This window comes from Phyllobates terribilis, unplaced genomic scaffold (genome assembly GCF_046119375.1).
Source record: "Phyllobates terribilis strain yellow unplaced genomic scaffold, ASM4611937v1 Scaffold_4__5_contigs__length_816908805, whole genome shotgun sequence".
Taxonomy (NCBI): domain Eukaryota; kingdom Metazoa; phylum Chordata; class Amphibia; order Anura; family Dendrobatidae; genus Phyllobates; species Phyllobates terribilis.
The window spans coordinates 211,502,854-211,515,562 of NW_027362764.1; positions in this window are offsets into that span (position 1 = coordinate 211,502,854).

Here is a 12,709-nt window from a genome sequence, read left to right on the forward strand (position 1 = left end):
TAAAGACGTCCGCATACGACCAATAAGGAGCCGGAAGACCAGGTAGATTGGCTGGAGTAGGAGAAGGACGGACAGGATGGACGGGAACTAAACAAGTCTTATGGCAGTCCTGTCCCCAGCGAAGGACTTCTCCGGTCTGCCAATCAAGCACGGGTGCATGTTTCTGAAGCCAAGGTAGGCCAAGCAATAGGGCGTGAGAGAGTCCAGGCAGAACATGAAAGAAGATGCTCTCAGAGTGCAGCATTCCCACCTGCAGGGTTATGGATTCGGTGATGAGTTGGATGGGATGTGGTAAGAGGCCCCCATCCATGGCAGCGACAGATAAGGGTACAGCTAGAGGTTTGGTGGGAATGCGGTATTTCTCTACCAGAGACTGAGAAATTAGATTTCCGGCAGCTCCAGAGTTAAGTTGGGCTAATTCAAAATAACGGTTCTCCCCGCAGATGATAGAGACCGACAGCAACAGAGATGGAGAGGGTTTACTCTTGTCTAGGACGACCTCTCTGAGCGATCCTAGACACAGGCGTTTCCCGACCTCTCCGGGCAGGAACGGATCCGGTGCTCCTTACTGCCACAGTAGAAGCAGCTCCCCTTGGCACGGCGTAACTCTTGACGGGTTTTGACCATCTTGGTCTGGTCGACCTGCATAGGCTCGGGTGAGTGCGCCTGGGGAGTAGCGGGAGAAGTGACAGGTTTCTGAAAGGTAGAGGCTAGACGTGGAAACCTCCTCTCACGGGTGACCTCCTTGGCGCGTTCCTGGAAACGGATGTCAATCCGGGTGGCAAGAGTTATTAAGTCGTCGAGAGTGGTAGGTATGTCCCGACCGGCGAGTTCATCTTTAATACGGCCGGACAGACCCTCCCAAAAGACAGACACCAGGGCGTCGTTATCCCAGGCCAGCTCCGAAGCAAGGGTACGGAACCGTATGGCATATTGGCCCGCGGTGAGATTTCCTTGATGGAGGCGTAGCAGAGATGATGCGGATGAGGTCTTCCGTCCGGGTTCGTCGAAGACTTTCCGGAAAGCCGTGAGAAAGGCTGGCAGGTTGGACACCAGGGGATCTCCTCTCTCCCATAGAGGATTTAGCCAAGCCAGTGCCTCCCCCGTGAGATGGGACATGATGAAGGCTACTTTGGCCCGGTCGGAGATAAACTGGTGGGACAGGAGTTCAAAGTGCAGGGAGCACTGGTTTATGAAGCCCCGAGCTTGAGCGGAGTCGCCTCCGAAGCGTGGAGGTGCAGAAAGCCGGGGTCCGGGGCAGGATGCCATGGTATTGGTGGGCAGCGGCGCTGCCGGGCTGCGAGTCATGACACTAGCAGTGGTTGCTGGTGGAGCAGTCAGAGTGTTCAGGCGAGAGTTGACATTCCGCAGATGACTCAGGATGGACTCCTGTTGGGACCTCTGACGGGACAGTTCATGACATAGGTCCGAGAGCGAGGGAGCTTGGGTGCCACCGGGTTCCATGGCCCGAGCAAACTGTAACGGGTCTGGGAGGCGGAACCTCTGAGCAACTATACAAGGGGGCGGTCCTTGTAAGGAAGCGGGTGGCTCCCAGGGAAGACGGGCAGGTAGTCACGGCAAGTGACAGGGACAGTCTCTGGGTAGAAGGGCAGGTAGTCACGGCAAGTGACAGGGACAGTCTCTGGGTAGAAGGGCAGGTAGTCACGGCAAGGAACAGGGACAGTCTCTGAGTAGAAGGACGGGTACTCACGGCAAGTGACAGGGACAGTCTCTGGGTAGAAGGACAGCAGGCAGGTGGCTGGTGAGCGCTCCCAGGTGAGCGGGCAAGAGTCTTTGGACAGGCAGGTGGTCACGGCAAGTGACGGCAGAGCCTCCAGGTAGGCTAGCAGGCAGGTAGCAGGTGAGCGCTCCCAGGTGAGCGGGCAAGAGTCTCTGGATGGGCAGGAGGTCACGGTAAGGGACGGCAGAGCCTCCAGGTAGGCTAGCAGACAGGTAGCAGGTGAGCGCTCCCAGGTGAGCAGGCAAGAGTCTCTGGACAGGCAGGTGGTCACGGCAAGTGACGGCAGAGCCTCCAGGTAGGCTAGCAGACAGGTAGCAGGTGAACGCTCCCAGGTGAGCAGGCAAGAGTCTCTGGACAGGCAGGTGGTCACGGCAAGTGACGGCGGAGCCTCCAGGTAGGCTAGCAGACAGGTAGCAGGTGAGCGCTCCCAGGTGAGCAGGCAGGCTGGTCCATAGACAGACTGACAGGTGTCGGAAGGCAGACCGTCGGACCGCAGGCTTGCAAGCAGGTAAACGGATATCAGGCAGGTATCAAGCAGGAATCTGGCAGGTGACTGGCAGGTAACTGGCAGGAATCTGGCAGGTGACTGGCAGGTAACTGGTAACGGGACCTGAGGTCTGAAGCAGAGTGAAGGCTTTGCAACAACATTGCTCGGGCACCTCCATTTTGGAGGAGGTGCCTTATATATGGTGAGGTCCTCCGGCCATTGGCCGGGGACTCCTTAGGACGGCGCGCGCGGCCCCTTTAAGAGAGGGGGAGCGCACGCGCCCTAAGCACAGTGGCCGGGAAGCAGCGCGCGCTGCCAGCAGAGCGGGAGGAGGACGCCGGGCACGGAGTGGAGAGGTGAGGGGAACAGCGTCCCTGCCTAGCAGGAGGCAGGGACGCCGACGTTACAGAAGTGTGCTTCTAAGAGATCTAATCTAAGCTGAATTATGCTACTGAAGAGATTCTAATACTGTGCCTTGTGAAGAAACTACTGTATCGTTACTGGAGTCGGTTGCTCAAGAAACTCAGACTGTACTATAATGAAGATTGTTGCTGTAATATCCCTGAATTGCACTGGCCGTGCTTCAGATTAAATTCCACTGTTAAACTGTTGAAAAAGACTCTTGTCAGATGTGTCTGATCAGTAATTGAATCTATTGTGTTTCCTGAGAAAAGCTGCAGCCTATGGTCGCCCTGAGTAACGGTTCCCCCAGGATTCCAAAGAAATGAAACCCGTCTTGCCCTATCTGAACCTAGCGGCGTGCGTGTAACATAAATATAAAAGCACAGGGGGAATCAGATCTCTATAAATCCCATCCACTTTTCTGGAACTTTAAGATGCTTCGTTTTTGACACAGCAAAAATATGCACCAAAAGCTCATTGTGGGCACACAGCCTAAAATGGTGAAAAAATGCACCAAAACCACACAGATTAACAGCATCTATATACACATGGGGCGGAGTTTTCTTAAAATCACATCCACTTTGCTTGGACAGTTAGGCCGTGTTCACACATAGCATAAATGCTGCATTTTTTTCGGGTGAATTTTTTGCACAGAAAATCTGCTGCTCTTAACTGTCCAAGCAAAGTGTAGCATCGGCAGAGATGGCGTCCTCCTTACGTCGGCGATCCTGCTCCGGCGTCTTCTGGCCTCCCTGCAGCTGCTGCTGGTGCACGCAGCTTCCCCGGCGCTGTGCTTAGGGCGCGCGCTTCCTCCCTCTTAAAGGGGCCGCGTGCGTCGTCCTAAAAAGTCCCCGGCCAATGGCCGGAGGACTTCCCCTATAAAAGGCACCTCCTCCAATATGGAGGTGCCCGTGCAAGGTTGTTGCTCTGTACGCTAAACTCTGCTTCAGCCCACAGGTCCTGCTGCCTGTCTGACTACCAGTCCAGTCCGTCTGACTATCAGTCCAGTCTGCCAGCCTGATTACCAGTCCAGCCCGACAGTCTGCTTAAAGCCCAGTCCGCTAGCCTGTCTATGGGCTTGGCCAGTCCACTTATCCGGAGCCTTCACCTGCTACCTGTCTCCGCCTGCCAAGGACACTCTCCAGCCCGATGGTCTGCCTACGGTCAAACCCGCCAGTCTGTCTATGGGCTAGGCTAGCCTGCCTACCTGGAGAACTTGCCTGTTACCTAGAGGTTCCTGCCCGTCACTTGCCGTGACCACCTGACAGCCTACCTAGAGGCTCCTGCCCGTCACCAGCCGTGCCTACCTGACAGCCTACCTAGAGGCTCCTGCCTGTCACTTGCTGTGAGCACCTGACAGCCTACCTAGAGGCTCCCGCCTGTTACCTGCTGTGCCTACCTGTCAGCCTACCTGGAGGCTCCTGCTTGTTCCTGCCGTGTCTGCCAGTCCGTCTGTCCGGACCACCCGTCAGCCTGCTTGCAGTGCTCAGCAAATGTACCAGTCAGTCCTTGCCATCTGACCCGTGGGAGTCACCTGCTCTCTTACAAGGTCGTTCCCAGAGTAGCACCTGGTCCCTCTGCTTGGTTCCTCCCTGGTCACGGAGTCGATTGAGCTGCCGTACGACCTTGGTCGGTCCGGGTTGATACCTAGTTACTCCCCTCTGGGTTCCTCCTTGCACCGCAGCACAGAGGTTCCACCACCCGAATCCGTAACAGTTTGCACGGGCCATGGAACCCGGTGGCCCACAGGCACCTTCGCTTGCTGACCTGTACCAGGAGGTTTCTCGTCAGAGATCCCAACAGGAAACCATCCTGACCTACCTGCGGTTTGTCAACACTCGCCTTGACACGCTGTCTGTCCCACCGGTGTCCGCATCAAATCGAGCGACACCCGCTCCGGCAGCGCCGCTACCTACCAATACCATGGTATTCAGCTTAGGACCCCGGCTTTCTGCGCCTCCTCATTTTGGAGGTGACCCCATCCTATGTCGGGGCTTTCTGAACCAGTGCACGCTGCACTTTGAACTTCTGCCACATCAGTTTCCCTCCGACCGGGCCAAGGTGTCGTTCATCATGTCTCACCTCACCGGGGAAGCGTTGGCATGCCTAAACCCTCTATGGGAGAGAGGGGATCCCCTGGTGTCCGATCTTCCGGCTTTCCTCACTGCCTTCCGGAAGGTCTTCGATGAACCCGAAGGATCTCTACTGCCTCCTCATTGCTCTTCTCCAAGGGAGTCTCACCGTGGCCCAGTATGCCATACGGTTCCGTACCCTCGCTTCTGAGCTGGCCTGGGGCAACGAGGCCCTGGAATCCACCTTCTGGGAGGGCCTTTCCGGTCGGATCAAGGACGAGTTAGCCGGCTGGGACGTTCCTACCACCCTGGATGACCTGGAGTCACTAGCAACCCGAATTGACCTCCGTTTCCTTGAACGTGCTAAGGAGACTACCCGGGAGAGAAGATTTCCTCATCTTGCTCCTGCTTACCAGAAACCGGCCTCCCAATCAGCAACTCCCCGGGCACGCTCGCCCGAACCTATGCAGATCTACCAGACCAAGATGGTCAAATCTCGCCAAGAGTCAGGCCAAGCAGAGGGGAGGTGTTTCTACTGTGGTAGTAAGGAGCACCTGATTCATTCTTGCCCGATGAAGCCGGGAAACTCCAGTGTCTAGGACCGCTCGGAGAGGTCGTCCTATGCAAAAGTAAATCCTCTCTGTCCTTGACTTTATCCGTCTCTATTTCCTGTGGAGATAACCGCTTCTTTGAAACCGCACATCTAGATTCCGGAGCCGCTGGGAATCTCATATCCCAGTCCCTTGTAGAGAAGTATCAGATTCCTACCAAACCTCTGGCCGAACCATTGGCAGTCGCTTCCGTGGATGGAAGGCTCCTTCCGGTGACCATCTTGCTCGTCACAGAGGCCGTAACCCTGCAGGTAGGAATGCTGCACTCAGAGAGGATCTCCTTCCATGTGCTTTCCGGACTCTCTCACTCCCTTTTGCTTGGTCTACCCTGGCTACAGAAACATGAACCCGTTCTGAATTGGCAATCCGGTGAGGTGCTCCGTTGGGGGGCAGGATTGCCATGAGACCTGTCTGATTCCGGTTCGCCCGGCTCGACTCCCATCTACTCCGACTAATTTACCCGGTCTACCGACACCCTACTGGTCCTATACTGATGTCTTCGACAAGAAGGAGGCAGAGACTCTGCCACCCCATAGGCCATATGATTGCCCTATCGACCTGATACCCGGTGCCACTCCACCCCGTGGGCGGATCTACCCGTTGTCGTTGGCCGAAACCCGGGCCATGTCGGAGTACATCGAAGAAAATCTGCCTAGGGGATGCATCCGGAAATCTTCGTCCCCGGCTGGAGCCGGATTCTTCTTCGTTAAAAAGAAAGACGGTTCACTACGTCCATGTATCGATTATAGAGGACTCAACCAAATCACTGTCAAAAACAAATACCCCCTGACGCTCATCTCTGAGCTGTTCGACCGCCTTAAAGGCGCGAAGATCTTCACCTAGCTTGATTTTCGTGGGGCGTATAACCTGGTCCGGATCTGCCAAGGAGACGAGTGGAAGACTGCATTCAATACCCGGGACGGTCACTATGAATACCGTGTGATGCCCTTCGGTTTCTGTAATGCCCCTGCCGTCTTCCAAGAATTGGTTAACGACATCTTCCTTGACCTCTTATATTCTTGCATGGTGGTGTACCTAGAAGACATCTTGGTCTTCTCTCCGGATCTTCCCACACATCGGAGGGATGTTCGTCACCTTTATGCAAAATTTGAGAAATGCCTTTTCGAGCAGTCCTCTCTTCCATTCCTGGGCTATATTATCTCTAAGACAGGTCTACGGATGGACCCCGAGAAGGTCTCTGCCGTCTTAAAGTGGCCCTGTCCGGAGGGGTTGAAGGCGATTCAGCGATTCCTGGGCTTCTCCAATTATTACCGTCTCTTCATCCCACATTTCTCTTCCCGGACTGCTCCCATCTCTGCGCTCACCCGAAAGGGAGCAAATCCTAAGGAATGGCCATCCGAAGCGGAGGAGGCCTTCCTCTCCTTAAAACAAGCCTTCTCTTCTGCCACTGTGCTGCACCGTCCAGATAGCAACAAACAGTTCTTTCTGGAGGTTGATGATTCCTCTTCCGGAGCCGGAGCGGTGCTCACCCAGAAATCTCCGTCCGGGAGAATGGTAACCTGCGGCTTCTTCTCCAAGCTCTTCTGCTCGTCTGAGCGCAACTACTCCATAGGAGACCAAGAACTGCTAGCCATCAAATTGGCGCTGGAGGAGTGGCATTACCTGCTCGAGGGGACTCTGCATCCGGTGGTCATCTATACTGATCACAAAAACTTGCCATATCTACAGAATGCCCAAAGACTCAATCCGCGTCAGGCCCGGTGGTCTTTGTTCTTCGTCCGCTTTAACTTTACCCTACATTACCGCCCGGCGGACAAGAACATTAAAGCAGACGCCTTGTCCCGATCCTTTCTGTCTTCCGATCAAGAGGAGGAGCCTATGCATATCATCGACCCCTCCAAAGTGATGAATGTGGCCCCCTTGGATCTGTCTCGCCTCCCACCCGGTAAGACATCTGTAGCGGTTCCGGATCGTAAGAAGGTTCTTCACTGGGGTCATTCATCCAAATTAGCCGGCCATGCAGGCCAGAAGAAGACCTTCCTGCTCATTACCCGGCATTACTAGTGGCCTACCCTGCACCAGGATGTGGTAGACTTCGTCACGGCCTGTTCGTCCTGTGCCCGCAACAAGGTTCCCAGACATCTTCCTGTCGGCCGCCTCCTGCCTCTTCCCATACCTGCTGCCCCATGGCAACACATTGGTATGGACTTTATTACGGATCTCCCTGTTTCTGCTGGTTGTACGATCATTTGGGTGGTCGCTGACTGCTTTTCTAAAATGGCCCACTTCATCCCTCTGCCTGGTCTCCCGTCTGCATCTGTGCTGGCTAAGGACTTCATCCATCACATCTTTCGTCTCCACGGCCTACCCCTCCACATTGTGTCTGATCGAGGGGTCCAGTTCACTTCGCGATTCTGGAGAGCTACGTGTAAGCTGCTGGATGTCACCCTGGATTTCTCCTCTGCTTACCATCCACAGTCCAATGGCCAAGTGGAGCGTATCAACCAGATCCTTACCAGCTACCTCCGGCACTTTGTCAACGCTCACCATACCGATTGGGTGGAGCTCCTACCATGGGCCGAGTTCTCCTACAACAACCATGAGAGCAAATCTTCTTCCAAGTCCCCGTTCTTTGTGGTCTATGGTCAACATCCCCGGATTCCGTTTCCCGTCTCCGCTTCAGTGGACAACCCGGCCGCGGAGTCTCTGGTCAGCGAATTTTCCACTATTTGGGAGGACACTAGATCCGCACTTCTTCTATCCTCCGAGCGGATGAAGAAACATGCTGATAAGAGACGTCTGGATCCGCCTCAGTTCCGTCCGGGAGACAAGGTTTGGCTCTCCTCCAAACATGTTCGTCTCAAAATACCCTCCTATAAGTTGGGTCCACGGTTCATCGGTCCGTTTGAAGTCCTCAAACAAATCAACCCAGTAGCCTACAATTTAAAACTCCCGGCCACCTTACGGATTCCCAACTCCTTCCACGTATCTCTCCTCAAACCAGTTGTGCTTAATTCTTTTTCCGACAATCCAGGTACCTCCCCAGCTCCAGTCTCCGCTGAGGACGTCTATGAGGTAGAGAACATTCTGGCCACCAAGAGGGTAAGAGGAAAAACCTTTTTTTCTGGTGGATTGGAAGGGGTTTGGCCCAGAGGAGAGAACTTGGGAACCCAGGGAGAACATCCACGCCCCGCTTCTCCTTAAATTTTTTTTTGCTGGCCTGAAAAAGAGGGGGCGTAAAGGGGGGGGTACTGTAGCATCGGCGTCCCCCTTACCGCCGCGATCCTGCTCCGGCGTCTTCTGGCCTCCCTGCAGCTGCTGCTGGTGCATGCAGCTTCCCCGGCTCTGTGCTTAGGGTGCACGCTTCCTCCCTCTTAAAGGGGCCGCACGCGTCGTCCTAAAAAAACCCCGGCCAATGGCCGGAGGACTTCCCCTATAAAAGGCACCTCCTCCAATATGCAGGTGCCCAAGCAAGGTTGTTGCTCTGTATGCTAAACTCTGCTTCAGCCCACAGGTCCTGCTGCCTGTCTGACTACCAGTCCAGTCCGTCTGACTATCAGTCCAGTCTGCCAGCCTGATTACCAGTCCAGTCCGCTAGCCTAAGGGCTTGGCCAGTCCGCTTATCCGGAGCCTTCACCTGCTACCTGTCTCCGCCTGCCAAGGACACTCTCCAGCCTGACGGTCTGCCTACGGTCAAACCCGCCAGTCTGTCTATGGGCTAGGCTAGCCTGCCTACCTGGAGAACTTGCCTGTTACCTAGAGGCTCCTGCCCGTCACTTGCCGTGACCACCTGACAGCCTACCTAGAGGCTCCTGACCATCACCAGCCGTGCCTGTGTAGCAGAGGCGAGAGAGCCTTTAAGAGAACTCTTATATGATGCTTCAAAGATGGAGAAAGACTGCCATCTGCTGGCTAGACACAGTCAAGCGGAACCAAGATACACAAGAGAAGTTGAAGAGAGAGCAGATTTAGATGCTGGACCCGATCAGGTGACTTCCAGGAAGGAGTTTCTGGAGATAAGAGGCCAGCGCGCCAAGCCTGAGCAGTTTTTGGCGCCAAGCAGCAGAGAGAAGGAGACGTGTTCCCTGCGTGCTGAGAAGCCCCGCGTGGCGGGCCTAAGCCAGAGGTCTGTGAGGTGCCACAGCCGAGCGCCGGTGGAAGAGCTCCAGATCCCTCCCAGATGTGACCCGAGTGCTGTGCCTGCTGAGGAGACTCGGAGCCTGCTTGCGGTGCTGAGTGAGTTTGCGGAACCCGACGTCGCCCGCCGACAGACGAGGTCTGGACCCCCCTACCCAAGGCTTGAGAGATTGCCTCCAACAGCAAAGAAGAGAGGAGTTGAGAGACTGCTGAGCCAGCAAAAGTCACGCCAGTGAAAGCAGAGGAGCTGCATACGTGAACAGGGCCGTCACTTCTACTGTTCACTCACAGTATCGGGGCCAATTGGATTTAGGTACTCAGGTTGGGAGGGGAACGGTTGGGGTTAAAGGAGCTCAACGTGATCTAATTGAATTTGTCCGGAAAAGACTTTCGGCCTAGCAGGAATAACCGGTGACCCCCGCTAGGGCCATATGCAGAGTTAAAGAACTCACGTGGTGTCTCCCATGACTGAGGGCGCCACATTACTTTGAGAGACTCCGTATCTTGCTAATATTTCAAATTACTGTTCATTACCCTTGTTGCCAATCCCTTGTTCAGAATACCTGTTTATATATATATATATATATATATATATATATATAAACTGTTTATATTCATCTCTGACTGTTCTCGCCTTGTGTCTCTGTGCGTTGCATTCCAGCACCTGCATTACATTTGGCATAGTCGGCAGGATGCAACATTCAGACGCAGAGATGACGGAGCAGCCTGTGACTGGGTCCGGCCGGAGCCATATACCCCTGGGGGCTATGCTCACCCATCTTCCCAAGTTCACGGGGGATGGCAAGTCACTGTGGGACTGGGTAGAAAGACTGAGAAGTATGCTACGTATGTATCCCCTCGATCCCCTAGCCCAGGCGGAACTGGCCCTCCTAACCCTTGATGGGGAGGCCCGGCAGACTGTGATGTACCGCCCACCTGGGGACCGTGACACCGTGGACAAAGTGATAAAAATTCTAGAGGACATGCACAGTGACACCACAGATCTGGGACACTTGCACCTACAGTTGTTTCAGCGGGTCCAAGGGGAAAATGAGACCATAAATCAGTATGTTAATGCATTGCAGGAAGTGACGGCCCATATCACTAAGAAGGCTCGAGACGGGAACCGAGGACTGGGACCATTAAATGAAGTGTTGCGTGACCAAATGATTGCTGGCTTGAAAGACCCTTCCCTGAGGCAGATCTTGAAGGAGCGGCTGCGTTTGAGCCCTGATCTTGGCTTCCTGGAGGTAGGGGCTGAAGCTAGAGTCCTGGAGAAAGAAGTTCCTGTTCTCAAAGCCACAGTTAGAAGTCATGAGGCAATTACCCCTGGATTCACTAACAAAGAGCCTGATTGGGTACGGGAAAAACGTCAGGAAATTCAAGATATTCGGGGTGAGTTGAACGCTATCAGAAAGACCCCTACTGCCCCCTTGCCGATGGACCGTACCGCCCAACGCGGACGGAGACCAGAGTGAGAAAGACGTTCCTACCAGGCCCCAGCACTGCATGTACCCGACCTATCGGTAGAACGAGGACCAGAGTGTTGGACCTGCGGCGGTAGGGGGCATATCTCCAAAGACTGTCCAAACCGAGAAAGGAGGAGGAGGGGACAGCCGTTAAACTAAAATGCCCCACGGTTGTGGAGCATACCGTGAGGTCTCGAGCTTCAGAGAGTGGAAGAGGGAGCTCTGAAGACATTGTCTCCGAGAGGCCCATTATCTGGGCTGAATTTAATGGGCAGCGGATCCGCTGTCTAATGGACACCGGGTCTCAAGTGACCACTATGCCTGAGACGTATTTCCAAAGTCACTTTCCTGAAGTTGCTCGTTCCTGGCGGGAACCCACTGTCAAACTGGTGGCGGCTAATCAACTACCTATCCCAGTAGCGGGAGTAGTATGGATGTCTGTCCGGGCATGTGGAAAGGACCTTGGTCGGAAAGGGATCGTACTGACCACAGGGCCCGGAGGCGATGGGCCCATTGTAACCCTGGGCATGAATGTGCTGAAGGAGGTCGGACAGTTCCTGGCTGAGGGCTGTGACAAAAACAACTGGACCCGCGCCACTCGAGACCCAGCTAACAAGAGAGTATTCCAGCATCTCGTGTGGGTCAGCCAAATTCAAAAATTGCCCGCTACCTCTCAGTACCTTGGTAAGGTATCGATACCACCTGAAGCCACAAGGACACTGCCAGTGGGACAGACTGTACTCACATTACCGGTGCTGGCACATGTGTCCTTAGAAGGCGTGGACATTCAAATTGAACCAATGGAGGGAGAGGAAGCGCCCTCTGGACTCATGGTTGCTCGTACCCTGGCTACCGTGCGGCAGGGTCGAGTGCCCGTGCGTTGCAGCAATCTAAGTGGCACGAGTTTACAGTTGTTGCCCCGACAAGAGGTGGCGCGAGTGTGTATAATGTCAGAGGCCCGTACCAGAGCTGACGCTATAGGGCTGGCACCTGTGGAAGGAGAGCCATGGACCCTGGAGGTGTCCCTTAACAGCCAGGAGAATGGAAGAGAACCTTTGGCTGGGCGCCACCTCTTGGAGAAAATTGAGGCTAATCTTACTGAGTTTTCTGCTGGACAAGTAAGGCAGATCGAACAACTTCTACAGCGATATCAGGGAGTGTTTGCACAACATGAAGACGATTTCGGGTGCACTCGGGACATTCAGCATGAAATACCCACCGGAAATACTGCTCCCATCTGAGAGAGATATCGGCAGATCCCGCCTCAAATGTACCAGGAGGTGAAAGAGCTGTTGGCCCACATGTTGCGGAACGGCGTGATCCGCGAAAGTCAGAGTCCTTGGGCGGCTCCTATCGTGCTGGTCCGGAAGAAGGATGGTACCCTGAGATTCTGTGTAGACTATCGGAAGCTGAATGCCTGTACAGTACGGGACTCCTATCCACTCCCCCGAATTGAAGAGTCTCTATCTGCGCTAGGAAGCGCCAAGTTCTTCTCTTCCCTTGACCTGGCCAGTGGCTATTGGCAGGTCCCAGTAGCTGAGAAGGATCGTCCGAAGACAGCTTTTGTTCTCCCTATGGGCCTGTTTGAGTTCAATCGGATGCCATTCGGGCTAACAAATGCATCGGGAACCTTCCAAAGACTGATGGAGAGATGCTTGGGGGACCTCAACTTTGAAGCCACTTTAATATATCTGGACGATATAATTATCTATTCCGCTACGTTTGAAGATCATCTCCGCCGACTGGAACAAGTGTTAGAACGGCTTCAAAGGCACGGCCGGAAAATTAAGCCTCGTAAGTGTCGTCTCTTCAAGCGACAAATTGAATAT